This window comes from Larus michahellis, chromosome 2, assembly GCF_964199755.1.
Source record: "Larus michahellis chromosome 2, bLarMic1.1, whole genome shotgun sequence".
Classification (NCBI taxonomy): domain Eukaryota; kingdom Metazoa; phylum Chordata; class Aves; order Charadriiformes; family Laridae; genus Larus; species Larus michahellis.
This window is the reverse complement of record NC_133897.1, coordinates 90,001,806-90,024,070: the sequence shown is the minus strand read 5'-3', so window position 1 is coordinate 90,024,070 and position 22,265 is coordinate 90,001,806.

Sequence of the window (22,265 nt, the reverse complement as noted above, 5' to 3'; positions counted from 1 at the left end):
GATAACATTTAACATATGTGCCACAGATGGATTGTGAGCTGACCATAACAACTCAAACAGACTTGAGGTTATGTGGCCTGTTGTTCATTTGTTGTAAAGAAGTCCAAACACTGCCAACAAAACTCAGGAATTAACAGGAAAGATACACAAACAAAATAAAATTTCATTGTGCTATTGCATGAGCCCATGCAATGCGAGGGCCAGAATTTTGTGCATAGTTCAGGTTGACACCACAGAAAGGGTGCAGTAGAACCAGTAGATACAGTGGAACTCATAGAAATTAGGAAAAGGTCTATGAGAAATATCAAGTATATGAAATGGCTTCTGCTTTAAGAACAGTAAAATAGACTATAACCGTTCAGCTTGGAAAAGAGATAACTGAGGAAATGAGACAGGTGCCTGCTTGTTCCTAGGCAGCATAGAGATGAACTGGAGTCAATTTTTCACCTTGTGCTAGGAGACTGAGTTACTTTTACCCTGTAGTCTGAAAGGAAAAGAAGACCTATTGTGCAAAGAAAAGCAAATTTCAGCTAAACTGAAGTACAAGAGAACGTTACAAAGTGGAAATTAACTTATTCTAAACTGTGAATCTGAAGTCATCTTAAAATCAAATAGCTTTTACTTGAAGTCATAGAATACCCAAGATGTTCTAAACATAACCATATCCTTTTCAATATATTTATGAACCTTAGTATTGTATTGGGAATCTAATTATAATAGATCAGAAAAAGGAAAGAAAAGAGTAACTTTTGCCTGTATCTAGCAACCCTAAAAGCACATTGTTTCTTTGTAAGTAAGACACGCCTTTACTAAGTTCTGTGATTTTATGGGGTCTTTTCATTTGAAATCAACTTCTCTTCTGTTTTATATCATGATATTTCCCCATATTGAACTTGCCATCACAGTTGGATATGGAATAGAGAGAAAAAGAGTTCTGAAAATTCATTAAGTTTTAAATGGTTTGATTTTTTAAAATGGTATTTTCAGATCACAGTAAATTGAGAAGCTGGAAAGTACTCGTTAGGCTATACCATTATCAACCACCGATGTGAAATAGATGTGTTAGAAAGAACTTATTTTTCTTTTTAGATTTTCAGTCAATGACACAACCTTTTTGTATCAAAAGGGAAGCAAACAGTCTTCTAAGAAAATTGCTGGAAAGAACTGGTATTCAGAATCGAAGAAAATTGCTGAAAACAACTGATATTCAGCATTTTCTAATAGACTTCCAGCAGTATGGAATGTTCTGAATACAGTTTTAGTTTTCAAACTATAAAAAATGAGACTTTGCTGTTAAAAATTTAAGGCTGTCTATAAGCTATATGTTTATAGTGATCCTTATTTAGTATCTCTGCAGCAGCTGCTTATTCAGCAGTTTTAGTGAACGAAAAAAACCATGCCCTTTGTGTAATTCAAATGGCACAGAAAATGTCTGGAGGCAAAAGAGTGTCCAAAATTGATTTGATCAAAATATAAGGGCTAAAAGTAGAAATAGAAAACAGCACTATTTCCAGGTTTCATGATATAAGATAGGTTAAGTCTATTTTTAAGTTTTATTTTTAAGTTTTATTTTTAATTTCAAGATAACTGTAAGTTTTCAGATTTTTAGACAGTACTGTGGTCCACAGTTACTGACAGCTGTGCTGGAACTAACTTCTCAGCTTTCTTTGTACACTTTTCATGCTCAAAATAATAACTTCCACAGCTTTTCCCATACTGAAGAGATGATGTTAAACTATGCAGCAGACAAAAGGAAAAAATCAGGAAAATAAGTAAGTGGCACAGGGGAAAGTGCTCTGAATTTTGACTTATTCTCATCACATTATTCACTAGTCAAGAAAAGATAAAAGGAAAAACTTGCAGAATTTTTTTTTTTTTTAAGGGACCTATACACAGACGATAAAAAGACCTTTAATGAAAAAAGTTGTTTTGAGAAATACTTTTTTGCAACATTATAAAATGTTACTGGTCAGAAATGTATTACCTTCTCTTCATTAACACTGCTAAACAGGAAAAGAAAGGTAGTTTAAACCAGTAGTCAGAATGTCTGAAATTATATATTTATTATACATATTATATATTATTATCTTAGTGACTTATATTTATAGTTTTATACTTATCTATTATACAGTTACATATTTATTAAGTATAAGCATATTTGCATATTTATGTATATCTGTGTGTGTGTGTGTATGCATATGCCCTTAACACCTTCAAGATTTCTACTGCTCTCCTATGTGACTGGAAAAAAACCCCACGATCTTCCACCTTTCTGAAGGAAGGAGTTATGGAATCACAGGACAGCTTTAGGTTCTACTGACATTCTAGATTTGGTAGGATAAACATGTCAGCAGATCTACAGATATCCTGAAACTTGGTGTCTGTTTCACCGTGGCAGCTCCCACAGATTTGTAGTGTAATGACAGACAGGTTCAGTGCTGAACAGAAAATCTGAAAATGTCAAATTTGGACAGACAATGCACCATTGGAGATACAAATGATACAACGGAGAGCATTCAGACAAACGTGACTCATTACATAGTCAGCTGGACCTGCCAATCTCTTTTGTGCTGCTCAGAAGCACCTCTTCAGTAGGATAAGTCTAATTAAGAAAACTGTCCAGCATCCATTCCCTGAAGTGGAACATAATTACTATAGGGCAAGAAATACCAGTATTTTCTATTAGTCTCTAAACAAAGTGACTATATTGAGTTTACTGCATTTCTGAAGCATCCTATGGGCACAATGCTGAACCTACACATATGGTTTAGTAACTGTACTCTGTTCTGGTCACATATGGGAGAACTGGAGAAGTAGATGAACTGCTGATAACTACTCCTTATGCACCAGCAGGAAAATGTTTCCAGAGAGGGTAGATACTATTGATATTATAAAGGACTAATTAGAAACTTTCCCATAATGACACTGTTTTCATCTCTCATCATACTAGATTTTTCCTCATCTTGTCAAAAGTATTATGCAAGAATGTCATTGCAAGGAGGGCCATGTTGTGATGAAGATCCTTGTCTAAAAGAAAGAAAAACCAACCAAAACCCCCACGAAAGTATCTTCAGAGGGAGGATTAAATACAGCTGCCTTATGTCCCCTCACAGCAGAACATGGCAAAGAGTGTACCCAGCTACAGTTCAGGAAAGTCAATTGGATGGAAGGAGACCAGTTTGAAAGAGGCGGATCTAGAATTCAGCTGTCATGAAATGAGGCAGGTGACTGTTCCTATCATAAAGAAGACATCCCTGTTTTGCCTTCATGGCAAGATCCTTAAGATGTAAAGGTGTCCAGAGAGGATATTTCTCTCTTGTCTTGCTACCAGGTGGGATTACACTGTTCCAGACAAGCGCAGAATAACAGGCACAAAAGAACACAATACTAAATGTGTGGAGACACACTCAGGCATCAAGTTAAAGTGCCATGAAGCAGCAAATTGAAAATTCATGACAGGCTCAGGAGATGATCCCACATTTGCCAGTGTAACATGTGTATTCTATAGGCAATACAGAATGTATAATGTTATCAACGAGACTAATGAAAAAGGAATAGAAATAAAAACATGTTTGCAGTGCATGCTTCAGCTATAAGCAAGTGAAATTTGTCAGATCCCTCCCAGCAATGGGTGCTCGCTGTAATCCCACAGGTCAAGAAATTGACTCCATCTTGAAAAACAGATGATAAAGATGATTCTTCAAAGCAATCTTCCTATGAAGATACCAGCTTCCACTGTACCTGTTGTCATAGTTGCCTTTGGTGGCTTACAGGGACTAACAACTTGTTGCGAAGACACAGAATCTGTTAAAAAAAAACCAAAACAACAAAACACAAACGCACCAAAAAATGCAAGAGAACAAAACCTAATTTATTGAAACCTTTGTGGAGGGTAATGTTTGCATGGGCTATGATATCTCTCAAACAAGATGATCAGTCACTGTCCAGATGGCAACCAGATGTCTTCTTTGCAAGGGTCCTGGCAGCAACATCTTCAGGAGGATCAGACAAGGCTCCCCTAAACTGCCATGCTTCTGAATTCTAATATCCATCTGGCCCATGGTCCTTTGGGACCATGCCAGCACATGCATGGTCCATTGCTGTTAGATCTATTTCCCTTAAATATTGTATCAGCTACCTCTTAACTATTTACAAAACATGTCCTTATACGGTTGTTCCTGCAGATGCAGGAACAGTCTGTACTGGCTACTTATAAGAGTCTTATCTATGCACAATTTTGTCAATTCTGCAGCAGAAATCTGCTGGGATGGTGTTGCGTGAAAAGGGGCCAAGCGGTTTTGGCAGAACATAAACCCCCTTGCATTCTAACACTCCTCACCGAGGTGGGAGGCCAGGTGCGGCTAGGTTTAAATTCTGAGTGATGCCCAATTCAGCACTATCAGTCCAATCGCATTTAATATGTATTAAACTATTACATTTTGGATACACTAATAGTGGACTGAACCTTCATCTAGTCATACTCCTGAACTAGCATGGCCTCTCTCGAGTCTTTGGTCGCGTTCAGTGAGAAAGCGAAATGACTAGCTACTTAAACAGTGCAGTTTATTTAAACAACAGATATACAGGTTCTTTAGGATTGCCGGTGATAAATACACTGTCTGCAAAGCACATGCTAATAAAGATATTGTTAAGTATAGGAAAAGCGCGACAAAATTATAAACGATATAGCCTGGCTATAAATGTAGGATAGAGATTCTCCAGAGAAATTTCTAAGTCCCTGAGAAAGCGCTCGGTATAATCGAAGTCTTACCCAAAGGTGTCCCTATGGGGGGGGAGAAAGGCTCAGCCCGTTGACTGATCCCGGAAATCAGCGATGGAATTCTTCGCGATGGTGTCTTCCCTGGCATCCCCTCTCTCTTGGGCTATTTTTATACTATTTTTTATCTTCAAAGTGGAGTTTGAGTTATGAATGATAATCCTTTAATGATACTTACTCCAACCAACTAATTATCTCTTCTGCTAGGGTATCAACAAGCACTGTTCAGCAACATTGAAAATATTGGTGTGTTATCAGCATTGTTTTAGTCAGAGATCCAAAACACAGCACCGTATAGATTAATTCCATCCCAGCCAGGCCCAGTACAAATATGAAAGAGTAGCCAACACATAATTCGTTCCCAAATATCTACAATCTGAATATTCAAAAGGCTAACTCAGTAATGAGAAGGTTATATTTTTGTCTTAGTTTCTGTCCATGCGGAATTAATTGAAAGAGAAATCAGATGACTAATTATTTATGAATTTATTCATCCAAGAAATTAGATTAATTAACATTAAGGATATCAGTTAAAGATTCCATTGTTTGATCTCCTACTGCATTGGAACTTTCAGTTGAGATTTAAGTCCTCCTCAGAATACACTAGTAATCAGAAATTACGAGCACGGCATGATTAGTAGGTAACAAAGGTCATAGAACATAGGTCACCTGCATAGTTATAATAAAGAACTCTCCTGACCTTAAGAAACCCACTCCCTCTGCACTCTCTCACCATTTCTTAAAGTTACTAGGCCAAACCCAGGTTTTTCTGAAGCATGCTGTGCAGCTAACAAAACTATTCTATAGAACTTCCTTGCTTTACGGTTTTGATCCCAGTCTTTTGATGATGAAAGTCCTTTCCTTCCTAGACTGCAAACACAACTTAAAAAAAAAAAACAAACCCCAAAACAGGAAAAACCAGCTCTGCTAGTAAATTCTCCGTGCCTAAACCCGAACATAGACAGGTGGTTTAAGGCTGCGTATTATTTCCATTTTGAACTTATCTATTGAAGAGAGCAAGACATCATTCATTATCTCTTGTGATAAAAAGCCTACAGGGATTATACAGTTTCACATAATTTGCAAAAGGTCTTGTAATCAACAGAAATTAAATCAAACAACTCTGCAATATTAGGTAACTTCCCTTCCATTTTTCATACTCAGCAGAACAAAAGAGAAGTTGAGACATTGAAATTCTCACCTTTACAAGCATCTATAAATTCTATGTATAATTCATAATAAATCTTGGAAATTGTCATTGTATGTCTATGCCATGTAATATTTTAAAGGTGTTTCTGTACAAAATTTCACCAAAATAACCTAACAGTCAATTTAGAATAACTTTCTCCCCCAGCCATTTACTAATTTTGCTTTAGACATACCTCCAAAGAAGTAAAACTGTTTTAATAGTTGTCTAGACACACTTGAGTATTTCGTTTGCATTGACTGCTTCCCTATATACTTGGAAAATATAATTTCCTTTTTTCTTCCAGTCATTCTTAAATTTAGAAATTTGAAACAATGGCATCTTATACATGTATAAAAATACCTATGTTTGAGGGAATGAAGATGAGGGAGCCAGAATCTTGTTGGTGGTGTGCAGTCGCAGAACAAGAGGCACTGGGCACAAACTGAAATACAGGAAATTACACCTGAACACAAAAAAAACCCCACTTAAACTGTGAGGGTGGTGAAAGACAGGCACAGGCTTTGCAGAGAAGTGGTAGAATTTCCATCCCTGGAGATATTCAAAACCCAACTGGACACAGACCTAAGCAACCTGCTTTAGCTGCCCCTGCTTGAGCAGGAGGATTGGCCCAGCTGACCTTGAGAGGTCCCTTCTAATCTCAACTATTCTGTGATTCTGTGGTTCTCACACTGCTTTCTCCTGCACTTCCCCTTCCCTCCTCTAATACCTGAACTTAGTCCAATCTTGGATTTTCTTCAGGCTGCAGCTAAATCTCACAGAACATAACTGACACTATGTTACACGTTTGATTAGTATACATTGAGAGTTAAGAAACACATTGACATAAATTTGTGTGTTTTCTTTCTATTTACTCTTCATAATAAATTGAAGTATACCTTACAATTAGCATCAAAAAGGAGGAAGCCTAGAACAACAAGAGCCTGAAAGTACTTGATGGCAGAGGTTGCTCCTGTATAAAGCAATACAGTTCAGCTCCTTGAATTCCTCAGTATTTTCTTTGTTTTTTCACCCTCTCTGGGCCCTTCCTGAAGCTGACAAGTGATAGTCTTTGAAGCAAATGTCACTGTTGATCTGAGGACTTGCCATCTCTCAGATAACTGAATTCTTTGGCAGCCCAAGTGAACAAAGTCTGCAATTGCTTCAGCCCAGTTCTTGTTCACTTGCCAGAGGCAGGGCAAGTGCTATCACCACTTAATGGGAGAAATGTATCTCAGGTTGAACTGCCAAGGAGGCATTGTTTTAAAGTGAACAATTCCAACTGCTTAAAAATGTTATGGCATAGGAAATGTCTTTTTGCCATGACACACAGCAGTAACACTTTACTTTTATCCTGTACCACTTCTATAGAAACTGAAGACACTAATAAATGTAAAACTATGAAGACGAGCCTACCAAATTTACCCAAACACCTAATTTTTAGAAATACCAGGTGGAACAACTTTTAAACCTGTTATGATCACTAAAATTAAGTTGCACATTCTAAGTTTTTCATGGGTTTTTTCTTTTTTTTAGTGGTCATTTTAGGATAACTATCAAGTCTGGTACTGAGTAGTGCAAACAGGTGCTGAGCAGCAAGCTCTATACACAAATAAGAGTGTGTATCTTAAATAAGTGGCAGATAACATATGTGCTTTATTATTCTTGATGATAATGAGAACTGAGTTTAATTTGGCAGGCCGTGTGGCAGACCATTCATTCTCATCCCCCTCCACATCAATTCCTCTACCCATCTAAATCAAGGCCCTCAGAAGATTTCTTAATCAACAGGTTGAGATGCTCATAAAGTTTTCCCTAAGCAAGCAGTAGAATTGCCAATTAGTGGTGACAGGTATTTTGAAAACATATTCACACTGGGTAGCATCTGCTTTCACTGCATCTTTCCTACTAGTATCTTAGGAAAAGAAATCTCATTCTGCTGCTATCGTATATGATTATTTAGTGCAAATTTTCATAAAACATATACAAAACCCAAACACAGAACTCTACTTAATTCTTCAGAAAAGCACAGGCTAAGCATATTGAGCAAGCAAAGGATCATTTTACATTATTTTATTTCTTAATCCCAGCTACAGTGATAATAATATCCTTGAATCTTTGGATCAGAGCAGCTATATTCTTTTAGGGCTCCCAATTTGTAGCCTAGAAGTGTAGTTTGTGTTTCATTCAATTGGGTTCAGCATATTAATATGTTGATTCTGTTTAAGAACCTGCAGGGAAACACTTTATCGATTATAGTCACTGTTCTTCCATCTCTCTACTGACTTCTGTCCAAACCAAAGGAACTGGTAAGCAATTATGGGTGTGAGCATAAAGCTGAAAATCTGAAGTTTTATTGAATGCAGTGAAGGAAGAGGGTAGTTTTCATCTTAATACTTCATCATATGCCTGACTAAGCAGAGAAAACGTACACGTTTTGCATGAAATTTCAAGACACGTCTAGATTAGAAGTCTGACTAACATGAATAACAGCAGTGGAATCATGGCCTAATTTCAATATTGTTATGTACAAACTAATGACAGAAATTAAATTCTTAATTTCATTATAGTATATTTATGTGTAAAAAATGCTTGATATCACACATTTATTCCAATTTCTATATTTCCCTACTCCTACGCTGGCAAATTGTAATGCAGCTCAGATTAAAATTAAATTAATCTGCAACAACTTCAGTTCAGTTACTATCAACTTAACTGCACTCTTGATCTATTAGAAATTAAGAACTCAAATATTGATGATCTTAAAGGTCCCTTCCAACCTCAGCAATTCTATGATTCTATATACAACTATTGAAATTAAATTATACTGAGCCAGGAATCACAGAATCCATATATTTAAAAGGCACCATATGGTCTCCCAAAGCCTTCTCTTCTCCAGGCTGAACAATCCCAATTCTCTCAGCCTTTCTTCATAGGAGAGGTTCTCCAGTCCTCCGATCATTTTCGTGGTCCTCCTCTGGATCTGCTCCAACAGGTCCATGTCTTTCTCGTATGCAGAACTGGACTCCAGAGCTGGATGCAGTACTCCAGGTGGGGTCTCACAAAAGCATACTTCATTTTGTGCAGCCCAGGATATCGTTGGTGTTCTAGGCTGCAAGCACATACTGATAGCTGAAGTCTAATTTTTCATCTACGAGTATCCTAAAGCCCTCTGCAAGATTGCTTTCAATCATCCATCCCCTGGACTGTATTGATACTGATGATTGCCCTGACTGAGGCGCAGAACCTTGCACTTGGCCTTTTTGACCCACATGATGTTCACAAACACCCACTTCTCAAGCCTCTGGATGGCATCCCTTCCCTCTAGCATATCAGTTGCACCACTCAGCTTGGTGTCATCTGCAAACTTGCTGAGTTTGCACTCAGTCCCACTGGCTGTATCATTAATAAGAGAAGTTTTCACCTGTATACTGAAGGCCTGGTGAATTGAAAAGAACTTTTTCTCAGAAAAGGAATCAGTTAAGGAAGCCAAGTGGAAAACCAGCACTTGTTTTGGCATAGCCAAAGCATTCATGCCAGCCCAGTATGTCAGCAAAAGAAAGGGGTTAAGTCATCTACAAAAACGTTTTTTTGTTGGTGACGAAAAGGCTAAATAAGAAAGGTAAAGGAAAGAAGTACCTCTGAAAATTATATAGCAAATGGATTTTGTTTCTTCTCTGTAATATTGCTCTAAGGATAAATTTTAGTAGTAGAAAAGGGCAATTATACTCACTGAATTTGCTCCTGTTATGATTACCAAATACAAATTAAAATTTTTTCTTCACTAAAAATGAAAATTATATTGTTAATGGGATTTTCTTTAAGTATTTAAGCTAATGACTAGTGAAGAGTTGCCTGAAGCATTTCAAAATTATTTGCAGCAAAAGAGAAACTGGCTTGTTATTTCAACTTTGCATTGTCATACTTGGAGAGGTTTTGGTGTAGCACATGACCTAGAACACTTTAACAGTTTGAGAAGTATTCAGATATTCTTGTACCTTTCTCATATTAAACTCAATGCTCTTTAAACAAGAACAACTAATTTGGGGTTGCTTGATTATCTTCTCTGGAATCTTACAAAAAGTCCTCATATAACCTAAGTGTAGGTTCTGTCAGAACTCTTATGCAACCCATTCCTACATAAATGCTCTGTCTTCCCTGGGATAAAACCTGGAAGCTGCCTGTTAGTCCTATGCCTTTTGTAGACCTGCTGTTTTTATATTCCTCCATCGAGTGAGATTCTGCCTTGACAGAAAGAGTAATTTCTAGACACGCTGAGGTATGAAAATGTGCTCTCCACTTCCATCTAAATAGACTCATTATATATGGCAAAAAAAAAGAATTATGTCACATTTTTGTTAGCTTTCCACAAACTTCAATAAATATTAAGTATATTATCATGAATATTAAAATAAACTTAAAAAAGACATCTTTGTATTCTCTGAAATGATCATAAGCAGCTTCACTCAGCAGCAGTCTATACCTTTAGCATTTCATTAGAGGTTTCTAGAAGTTGGTACATGTAATCTGTCATGTTTATTTAGACTAAACTGTTCTGAACTATTTTATTATGTACCTGTGAACTACAGCAAAAGAGGCCTGGTAAGTATTTCTTAGTTATTACGGTTATAAAAAATCTAAGAGCTAGATGATCTACAGATAGACAGCCAGTGCAAGATTCAGGACTAACTGAGGTTTGCAATTTCAAAGCTTCTCCCTGAAAAGCCCTTGCCAAGTGCTGCCTAAACCTAGAAACACTTTGACACTTGCACATTATTGTATACTTCCTGTGGGTTGTGATGCCCAGATTGGTGCAAAAGAAGAGACAGAAGATTCCTGAGGATGGAAGTGGAGTCCTTGTGTTCTTGCATGGAAAGGTAACTTGCTCAACACGGCAGCTTGACTAAATGATACAGTTGCCTGTTTAAACTTAAATGGGGGGATATCACCAAGAAACAAACAGCCAAAAAATGCATAGAAACAACCAAGTGTCCACCTAGAAACATGCCTGTAATCTGAATTGTTCCTATTTGTATTTGGAAGGGACCAGGGATAAAGCAAAGCAATGTTGCACAGAGGACCCTGGTGGAGACGACCAGAAGCAGCCCTGGGAGTGTCAGGACTGCACAGCTCCTACCAGACCTCCTTAGGGTCATACAGACATGTCCTTGTCCACAAGTAACCTGCCGTATCAAATAAAGAACAGCAGTAGAGGAGGGAAATAATGAAAACTGTCCCTGGGAGAGGAGATGTATGTGTGTGTGTGTGTGTGTGTGTGTATGTGTTTATAAATTATGAACTGAGCAACAGTTTCTTGAAAAATGGATGTTTGCAAACGAAAGCTGCACAGTAAAATCCTTCAAAGCAGAGATACCCGTGTCATTTCATTTCTCTCAATAGCTTGACAGCAGTACTTTTATTTTACTGTAGATATCTGAAACTATTCTTTATAACTAGAACAGCTGGAAAATTTTCAGTAATCCATAATTACCTTTCCCAGTGGCTAGCTGTAGGCACCTTTCTCAGTAGCCTAGTATTTGTTTTAGATCCTTTTCTGAAATGAAGAAAGACCCACAGGTAAGTTTAAGTCACAACAAAAGCTGCCACTACACCCAGCTAATCTCCAGATCACCGTTCCTTCTCCATGAACCTGCTGTTGTTACAGAAGCAATTGCTGAGCCACATGCACACTTGCTGGCAAACAGCCTGTAGCTAAATTGCTACTGCTCCCTATCTCTGCTAAGGTAATCTAAAAATTCTCCACACTTTCTTTTAATAACCGGGGATCTAAAGCGAAATTGAAAGCAGTGGTTAATATGCAATTTAGCTATCTATTCAACCTATGAAAGAGGCAACATAAAGAAAGGCTGGATTGACAGTTCAGGTTAATGTTACCTGCTTCAGTTGTCTGACTTGCATTCGCTTGTGTTTGAGTTCTTGAAGTACTGTGTTCCTAATGCACTTCTTAGACAGCCAAGTCACCCAGACTATAGCTCTGGTGTTCAGACTGTGCAAGAACATTCAAGTTGAGCAATGCATGTTCAGATGTTCCACTAGCTATACCTGTTAATATACATACATGTAACAAATTCTTGCACAATCAAACCTTAGAAAAAAAGAAAAAAACCAAAACCTTCACAAGCTATACTCAGTCCGAACTGCTTAGAGAATACCACCACAATAAAGGAGTATGTCTAAAGAAATTTTGCTAATTAAATTTAGTCTAACTAACATGCAAAAGAAGATAGTGAACTTAATTAAAAAAATGTTTTGAAGTTAGTTTACATTTCTATTTCCATTACTGTCATGGAAAAATCCGGTCTTGACTTGGGGAATTTCACTTCATTTGATTTATTACCGATTGCCATAATATTTTAACTGCTGATTGGGGTACTGAGGAAAAAACCACATATTATTAAACAGATTAAACAGACACCTTGGGTAACACCTTTTCTCACCTCTTCCCAGGCTCAACTTCATTTAAACACCTCTTCTCCTTTTCTAGCTTCCACTCCCATAGTTTTCAGCAGTTGTCTCTACTGTGGGCTGCAGGGTTGTCCCTGCTCCACAGTCTCTCAGAGCACCTGCAGCTCCTCGGACCTCCTCCAGCTGCACCCCCAGCAATGTTGTATTGGGTCTGTCCGAGATGGAGTTAATTTTCCCCATAGCAGCCCTCATAGTGCTGTGCTCTGTATTGGTAGCTAGAAAGATGTTGATAACACACCAGCATTTTGGCTACTGCTGAGCTGTGCTCCCACAGCATCAAGGCTGTCTCTCCAACATTCCCTTCCTCACCGTAGGCCAGGAGGTGGGCAGGATCTTGGGAGGGGACACAACCAGGACAGCTGACCCAAACTGACCAAAGGGATATTCCATACCATATGACATCTGCTCAGCAATAAAAGCTAAGAGAAAAGGGAAGAGGGGACGGACAGACAGTATTCATTATTACAACATTTGTCTTCCAGAGCAACCACTACACGTACCGAAGCCCTACTTCCCTGGAAGTGGCTGGACATCACCTGCTGAGGGAAAGAAGGCAATAAATCTTTTGTTTGCCTTTGCTTCCATAAGCAGCCTTTACTTTTGCTTTATTAAACTGCCTTTATCTTGACCCATGATTTTTTTTTCCATCTTCGTTTCTCCCTCCGCCCCAACCTGCTGAGGAAGGGAGTGATAGAGCAGCTTGGTGGGCACTCAACCGAGGTCAACCCACCACAAATGTCTTTTTCCATGTGTCTTCTGCACCTCCTTCTCTGGTTTCTCCAAAAAGGTACCTCTTCACATCTCCTTGCATATCTCCTTTTTTATCTCCTTTTTTATCTCCTGTGCTGCCTCATATCTTTTTTTTTTACGTCTTATTCCCCACAGCTACTGCCCTTTCTCAACGATGTCTGAGCAGCAGTGCTGTGTGCTCCTCAGACTGAAGTTTTGGTACACATTGGGCTTTTTCTACCTGCTGCCAAGTAGCTGGACCTGGCTTGACTGGTACAGGGTAGTTCCTGACTTCCTCACACATAGAGCACCTTATAGCCCCTGATGCCCAAACCCTGACAGTTATGCCCAATAGTTGCCTCCCTGGGAAGAAATGAGCAAAAAGCTATCATGTTCTTAAATAACTGGAGACAAGAATTAATCTGCTCTGGAATTATCGGAAAATTAAATATTCCCTGATTACTGGTGCAGGTCTCTCTTGGAATGCCAGTTCTTCTGACATCATTGAAAAGGTTGTTTGTTAATGAACCCTACTTAAATCGTTTTCTCTTCCTAGATTTTTCTATTAACCTCTGAGGAAGGCTGTATAAGAAAGAGACCAAAATATTTTTGCCACAGCATCTTTGCATCTTTCAGCTGCCTTTTGAACATAGTTCAAGACAAACCTTCCCAAAGGCTTTTCCACAGGTATATTTATCACCAAGACTTAAACAGTTGATATTATGCATAATTTTTATTAAACATGAAAGAATTTAAAATTAATTAGACAGCTGATTAGTTGGTAAGCCTGTTTGTCATTGCTATCACCCCCAGCATTTTTCACTGCATAGCTGATAAGTTAAATACCTGATTACACTGAAAGTTAATTGGTTTTTAAAAGAGCATCTGCAGAAAGAAGTTGTAAGCTCTGAGGTACATGCCAATCAAAACATAATACATTTTTTAACTGGAGAAGATTAACACATGCCACTTCATAAGGTTTGAATTTGCCTTCCTCCTCCCCCAGACTTACTTGAAGAGATAAAATTCTTGGCCAAGGGTACACAGTGTGAATAAGATGCATTACTTCTTTCTGCCAGTACAGTTTCTTTAACTTCAATAGAATTTTACATCAGGGTAAGGTAGTTAAGACTACTCTAAGGCAATTTATTACCCACAGATTGGTTACTTTGGTACGCCTTTAGAAAAATACCTCAGTCCAGCAAAAAAAAAATGGGTAAACCGGGAAAATTAGCTGCTTCTAACTTGAAAGAGAAGAACAAAAAACTATGCTAAAGCTGTATTTCTACTTTTTGCTAAAATGAAGAAAACAATTGTAAGGCATTTTTTTCAGGAAGAAATAAAATGAAGAAAAAATAGTCTTATTCTCTATGAATAAGAGACAGCAGTCATGAGCAGAGTATTTTTTTAAAATAATTTTTAAAAATTATTACAGATCTTGGGAACAGATAAAAGGAATTCTATCCACTTAAAATATTCTTAACTATGAAATTTGCAATTCTTATACGATTATAAGTTTATGATATAATTCCTATAACAATTCATTTCACTAAGTACAGGTTTTAAAAAGCACGGTTTCTTATGCTCGATAGTATTCCACTGGAACGTGGAATATAATTCCATGGTATGATAAGGGTATTGGGATTAAAGAACTTCATACCGAGAATACAAATCTGAACATCAAATACCTTGTAGGAGTATTGGCTTCCTTCATTCCATTTCTTGATCTACACTCCTACACACACTCCCTAAACCTACCGTGTGCTCTATCCATACGTCTATCCATAGCACAAGAGTTTAAAAATTCTGTGAGTTTATATATAAATTCTGTTCTATTCCTGCATTACCAGTTTTAAACTTCTTCTTTAAGGTTCTGTCTGGATCTCTGCTTTGCTCTTTTCTCTCTTCTTTTACATTCCAGAGCCCTACTTTTTCACTTTCCTTAACTACTGCTGTTCATAGATTTTAAAAATGTCATTTTACTGATCAGTCTTCAGAAAACCAAAATGTTAACTATATGCATTACAACATCAGTACTGCTCTCCTATCTAATGCCAGCCTAAGATATTCAGTCTTGGCATTTTTGATGTTATCTTGTTAAAACTCTTGGTAGAAAAAAATCTGTCTTCCTGAAATCATTCACCTGACCACAAATAATGACAATTAGTCAATTAAGCCTTTAATTATTTTTATATGCTTGTGTCTCATTTTCAAATACTTTTAGTTGTCCAAATGATCCATTCTTCAGCTAAAAAAAAAAATAATAAATGTAGCCTTAAGACTGCTCAAGTCTTTTCACTGACATATTTTTTCATAGCATGGTGGATCTCTCTACTAAGAAAGTTTCATCACCTTGATGGAACAGATATAATAGTGCTAAGATGCATGTTCATAATTCATTCCAGTGTTACCATAGTGGTCAAAAGAATAGAAATCTATTACTGTAACTTTAATCAGTTTCATAGGATCTCCTGAGCTCTATTAACACTACTGGTGTTATTGCCAGATCAAATTTTCTAATTTCAAAGTTAAGATTCTGGTATTCTGAAAAGGCTGATTGTTTCATGAGTCTATTTCTATGTGTGTGGATAAAAACCTTACATCATAACAGATGGCCTTTCATAAAAAATATAAGACAACAGCCTGTTTCTTACAAGCCCTTGATTCTCTAAATAGTGGTAGACAAGATAGTCACTGTTATGTAGCAGTAGCCTCCAAGAGTACAAGGACAAGGTGATAGAGAGGGCTTGAGAATGCAGGCGATAACAGAGATCCCCAAAAGTATAAAACATCAACCACAAAAAAAACCCCAGTTTTACATGTTATTAAAGGAATGCAACCTTGAAAACAGGGATGACCAGTTTTAGGGCAATGGGAAAAGAATAAAAACCATGTATCCAGCATTCATAAATATCGTTATACACAAAGGTAGCTCTACCTTAGGGACAATCGTGTCCATCCCCAGGAAAACTTTTTAATCCTTGATAAAGTCTTTTTTTTTTTTCTTTCTTGTGCTAAGTATGGATAGCAAACATGCTGACACTAAGCCCCACACCAGAACAGAAAGTGTACAACACAACTAGCGATAACCTGTGTTTACCCTTTGAGATTCCCATCAGCTTACAGGAATTGGAGTCACCACTGAGAAGATACAGAAGACCGTAACAACCCCTACAGGAAGCAGACAAAAGGAAGAAGAGAAAGACAAAAATTTCTGCAGCATTAGGTCACTCAGTTGCACCTGATCAAAGCCACTACTTAACCATCAGCAGGTGCCGCTCCCCTCTTTTATAGAGAAAACACCACTTTTTGTTTTGCCATTCACCATATTTAGCTTCTGCAACCCAGTAATTACTTTGTGTTATATAACCGGGTTCAGTAGATTTGAACTTCAAAACGCAGAGTGTTTTTCCTATTGTGTGTATGTATGTGTATGTGTGCGTATGTATGTGTGTATTTCCCACTCTAGCTTTGCCACACAAAGTGTCTGATACTGCAGCACCAAGTCAGAGTAAGCTCATATGTAACATAGCTATTTAACAGAATATCAGTTAATACCTAGCTGGTAGCTAGTCCTGTTAAAATTGCTGAAAAGCACTTATCCCTTTCTTCTGCATTATGTCTAGAGGACAATAGGTTGGATGATGCAATGTGCTCTAGTTGACCTTACTTCAGTAAAGACGTCTAGATAATTTCCTAACGTCCCTATCAACCTTACCTGCTCTGTGATTTTGTGTGTCATTAATAGGGTCTGGTTTAATATGAATTCAAATACACCAATCCAAACAAAGAAAGCATTGTACCAACACAACTAGAAGTATCTACAGAATGTCACTGAAACCTCAGCTACTATTGGACTTGTGATTTTTTTGAAAAACTGCAATCTGATTTATATAGTGATATGAACTTCACCACATAAACCTTGTAAAATATTTGTCATGATATTACTGCACAGTATCCTCATGAAGACCTCAGCTTGCAATCAGAAGAGAAAGCTACAGCTGTTGATTCAGTAATTCTCAAAGAAGCTTATTCATTGACTTCAGTCCAGTGAGCTAGAGTGAAACAACACATTCTACAAATCGGTGTTTGGATATCATTCTAACAAGACAGAAGCAGTGAGATGACAACTTCAGAAACAGCAGAGTAAACCTTTGAGAACCCCCTGGCTTAAAACCAAACATAACTAATCACAACAGCTGTGCGAATAAACTCAGAAGTCCTATTTTTCTTGCCATCACCCAGTAATCAAGAAACGTGGCAAAATGAGCTATCGTAACTGAGACGTGCTCACTGATATCAAACCAGCATTTCAGAATTACTGTCAAATCCCTTATGCCAATAAGGCTAGAAAGGAAGTTAAAATAAGGATAGTTTTATGCTTTCCTGTAGCAAGACAAATTTTAGACAATAAACCAATTAACACCTAAAAAACTAAAGTATAAAGTTGTAGAGTGTTTGGTGATTTTGTTTATTTTGGTTTTGGTTTTTGTTTTACCCCCCAAAATTATGAGCATTAGCCTCCCTGACCACAGGGAACACTGCTCTATTTCTATATTTTGAGCCATGGTGTCTCTTTCCCCCTTAAAATTAGCATTTATCTCTCACTTTCAAATTTTAGAAACAGGTATCGACATTTTTTCCCTCTCTTTCTGCATGGTGAAATTTAATCTTCTAATTGGAACAAGAGAACTAGCTGCACAAGGAGGTGCAAGTGCCTGATGGCAATTCCGAAGGCTCCAAACCTTCCTACCAGTAGGTGGAGCAAAAACGTCATTAATGTAGACACAAACTTTGAACTAGGACTCTGTAGTCACCCACAGGGGGTCTTCCTTTTCCGTTCGGTATTTTGACAGCTCAATCCAAGGAAGACAGCCTAATGCCTCTTTTTTTTTTTTTTTTTTTTTCCCCCTCACTTTAAGAGTAAAGGGGGATTCTGTCTGATACAGCAGCTTTCAGAGACACAATAAAAAAATCACTCTGCCAGCTCCTGCCCTCCTGCTCACTTGTTTTGTCTGAGTATGTGAAGAGGACTGGGGACATGGTTCAGCACAGCAGTGCTGTGTATGTATATTCACGGACTTCTGTTTAGCTGGTGGTTTCCTTGCTCGTAGCCCTGAGCTCAGTCCAGCAAATAATCTCTTTGTCCTTTAGCTCTTCCATGTTGAGCAACCTGCTCATTGCAGGGGGCTTGGACTATATGACCTTTAAAGGTCCCTTCCACCCCAAACTATTCTATGATTCTATTCTATGGTTTTATTCTATGATTCGATATACATTACTTCATGTCCCAGAACAAAGTTGTTCCATGCTACATCAGAGATAATAGGCACTCACTGAAAGGAAACTCCTTTTCTTATGTTGATTTACTCAGGGATGTGCTTATGCTCATGAGAAAAACATGCTGCAAAATCATACAGCTTTCAAATACACAGCCTTAAATCTGAAGTACCTCAAGTGTACTAAAATGTTGATAGATTTTTCACTCAGACAGTACTCAAGAAGCTATTAGACGGAGTACCTTATACATTAAAAGATCTTGAAAGCACCTTTCAACTTTGTTATGCTTCTGCAAGCTATGGATTAATGGGAATCAGCATGGGACTTGCTACACAGACAGGAATACCTACAGGAATTAGCATTTAAACTGAAAATGTCACAATGAAAAGCCTTGTCATCTCCTGACAGAATCATACCTGCTGTTTCTACTGTTCACAACAAAGCATAGCTTTACATTAAATCACATTTGATCACCAGGATGCAAATATTCAAGATGGCCTTTGAAAAGGATATTGCAGCTAATCATCAGAGTCCTGAATGAAAAGACACTTACAATTTTATTATCAATTCTTATTATCAATTCTTCCTGCCTCTAAACCCAGGTACCTCTAAACTCTAAACATTTCCTGACCAACTTTGACTCTTTTACATCAGCATCTTTAGAAAATAACATTATTTTGGTATTTCGTATCAATTTGAGGTCAGTTTAGAAGTGTCAATTGGGGAAAATTCACTGAATCGAATAGTGCTTTATTTACTTCATCAGATAATGTGATTTTTATCTTATAACATGAAAGACATTAATTCTATTTTGTTTCAACTGGTTTGGCCTATTAACAAAAAAATACCTTTTCACATGGCAGCATTTAGAGGTTTTCTAACTGAAAGGAATGATAGAGAAATATTTTAGAATTTTAATTAAATAGTGAAAGTTGAATTATAGCACTTCTCATTAGAAAAGCAGCAAAGATGGTGAAGGGTCTAGAGCACAAGTCTTACGAGGAGTGGCTGTGGGAACTGGGGTTGTTTAGCCTGGAGAAACGGAGGCTGAGGGGAGACTTTATTGGTCCCTACAACTACCTGAGAGGAGGTTGTAGTGAGATGGGGGTCGGTCTCTTCTCCCAACTAACAGGCGATAGGACAAGAGGAAACGGCCTCAAGTTGTGCCAGGGCAGGTTTAAATTGGATATTAGGAAAAATTTCTTCACTGAAAGAGTTGTCAAGCATTGGAACAGGCTGCCCAGTGAAGTGGTTGAGTCACCATCCCTGGAGGTATTTAAAAGACATGCATACGTGGTGCTTAGAGACATGGTTTAGTGGTGGACTTGGCAGTGTTAGGTTTATGGTTGGACCCCATCATTTTAAAGGTCTTTTCCAACTTAAATGATTCTATGATTATGAAATTTAGGGCACCTAAGACTAAAAGTCTGAGCTCCAGTGAACTACTATCCCAGCAAAACACTAGAAATTTACACAATTGAGACAACCTTCAGCTTTTTAAATTTGTTACTTGGAAGCAGTATAGAAGATGCTAGATTTTTAAACATGAACAAGTTGCAAAATGTTCAATACATTATATATGTTAATACCGTATAGAAAAAAGGTGGTCAAGACCAACAGATGCACCTAGGCAGTGTATACAAATGTGTATGTTCTGCAGCCTTTGCCAAAGCACTTATTACTGCTATTGAGATGGATGAAATTTAACTGTACTTTTAGGTAGAGGCTGACAATTGCAATTCAAGAGATTATGATTTAGTACATGAAGAAAACAAGACATATACAGATCAAGGTTCCTTCCCCTTCACTGCATCTTGGTTATGCAAAATTATGCACAGAAAAAGTGTCCCAAATCAATGTTTTACTGGTACAACAACAACAACAACAAAATCACTGAGAACTTTACAAGGTCTCTCCTCTCAAGCCACATGTTTAAGATTCTGAACTTACATGCACAAATTCAAAACCTGGTTTGTGATAGTTTCCAGAGCTATAAAAGAGGATAGTAAAGGGCCCTCAGGCACAATGAGTTGAAATAAATTGTTAATGTAAGCATTTTGACTTTGAGCGGAAGGGAATGATGCTTCTATAATTTTAATAGCCATTTCATTCCTTATTTTATTTTCCTGTTTCCGTGTCATGGAAATATATATGTTGCCAGTTTATTGTTTCCACTGGCTCAAAACAGTTGCTGACCATAATGTTACATCACTCACCTGTATTTGACAAATCAGTGACATTTAACTTTCCCTGTCCATAAGCAAGTAGAAAGATGTCCAAATACATCCTATACGCAAACTAAAATAAGGAAATAATAATAAAGGGAAGAGGAAAATACAAAAGATGAAATACTGTTAAATTCTTTCAGAATAGAAGTACAAAGGCCATATTTCTCACAAAAAGCTCTAAATATTTCCTGAGCTGCAGTGAGTACCTGGAAGTATGCTATAGTAAAGGGATTCTGTTTATAAGAATTTTCTTATATTTTCCATAGTTTTCAACAGGAAAATTGCCAAAATTTGTCTTAAAATTTAGCCATAAAAATGTAAATTGTCAATTTACTAAATACAATCCTAGTAAAACAGCTAGTTAATATATTTTACTACAGTTAAAATGGTTAATACATTCTACTAATTTTTAACTCTAACGGGATTTTGTTATGAAGTTAGAGGATTCAGCAACTTGAGATACCTTCTATGGAAAAATTAATAATCTTATTAATCCCTTTCACATGTGCCAAAAAATACCAGAATAATACAGAGAAGCCCTGAGAAGTCAACATCTGGAAGAGTAATTATGCTTTGCACTATAAAAGAAAGAACAGGTGCTTGTGGAAGCCCATGAAGGACAAGAAAGTCAGTGGAAAAAGCCAACATCAATTTATCAAGGGTAAGTCCCGCTTGAGCAATCTGGTTTCTTTCTATGAGGAAACAATTTTCTCAGAGCAAAGGATTGTCATTTTCCTTGATTTTAGCAAGGCTTTTGACACAGTCTCCCATGACATCCTCCTCACTGACAACCTGATAAGATCTGAACTGGACAGATGGACCACAAGATGGGTGCATATCTGGCTGAATTGTAAATCTCAGAGGGTGGCGGTTAATGGCTCAAAGTCAAACTGGCAGCTGGTCAGGAGTGGAGCTCCTCAGGGGCCAATAATGGATCTGATACTGCCCCCACTGGTCTCCAAAATGGCAGATGAGGAGGATACTTTAAATCATCTTTCACGCCTTCTCCTTGGACTGTTTATGTCTGCTCTCCCTCTTGAACAAGTTTTCAGCTAAAGAACTTTCATAGGAATGAAAGTCTAATCGTGGCAACACTGAGATTATCACAATCTAGTAGCATTATTTTGTTTTAATTTGGTTTTCTTTGAGAACTCCTAAAGTCATAGCAAGCTCCAAACCTGTCTTTTTAACCCACATGAACAGTAGAACAGGCATAGCATACAGTCACGATAAAATTCTTTCTAAAAAAGATTTGGAGATGAAAATTCCTTGTCATCACCCTCAAAGATTGTTGACTTAATGTTGTGGTTTAATCCTAGCTGGCAGCTAGGACCACACAGCCGCTTGCTCACTCACCTGGTTGGGATGAGAGACAAAATTAGAAAAATAAAAGTGAGGAAACTCATGGGTTGAGGTAAAGACAGTTGAACAGGTAGAGCAAAAGCCATGCACACGAGCAAATCTAAACAAGGATTTCATTCACTGCTTCCCATCAGCAGGCAGGTGTTCAGCCATCCCCAGGGAATCAGGGCTCCATCACACGTCACAGTTACTTGGGAAGACAAACACCATCACTCTG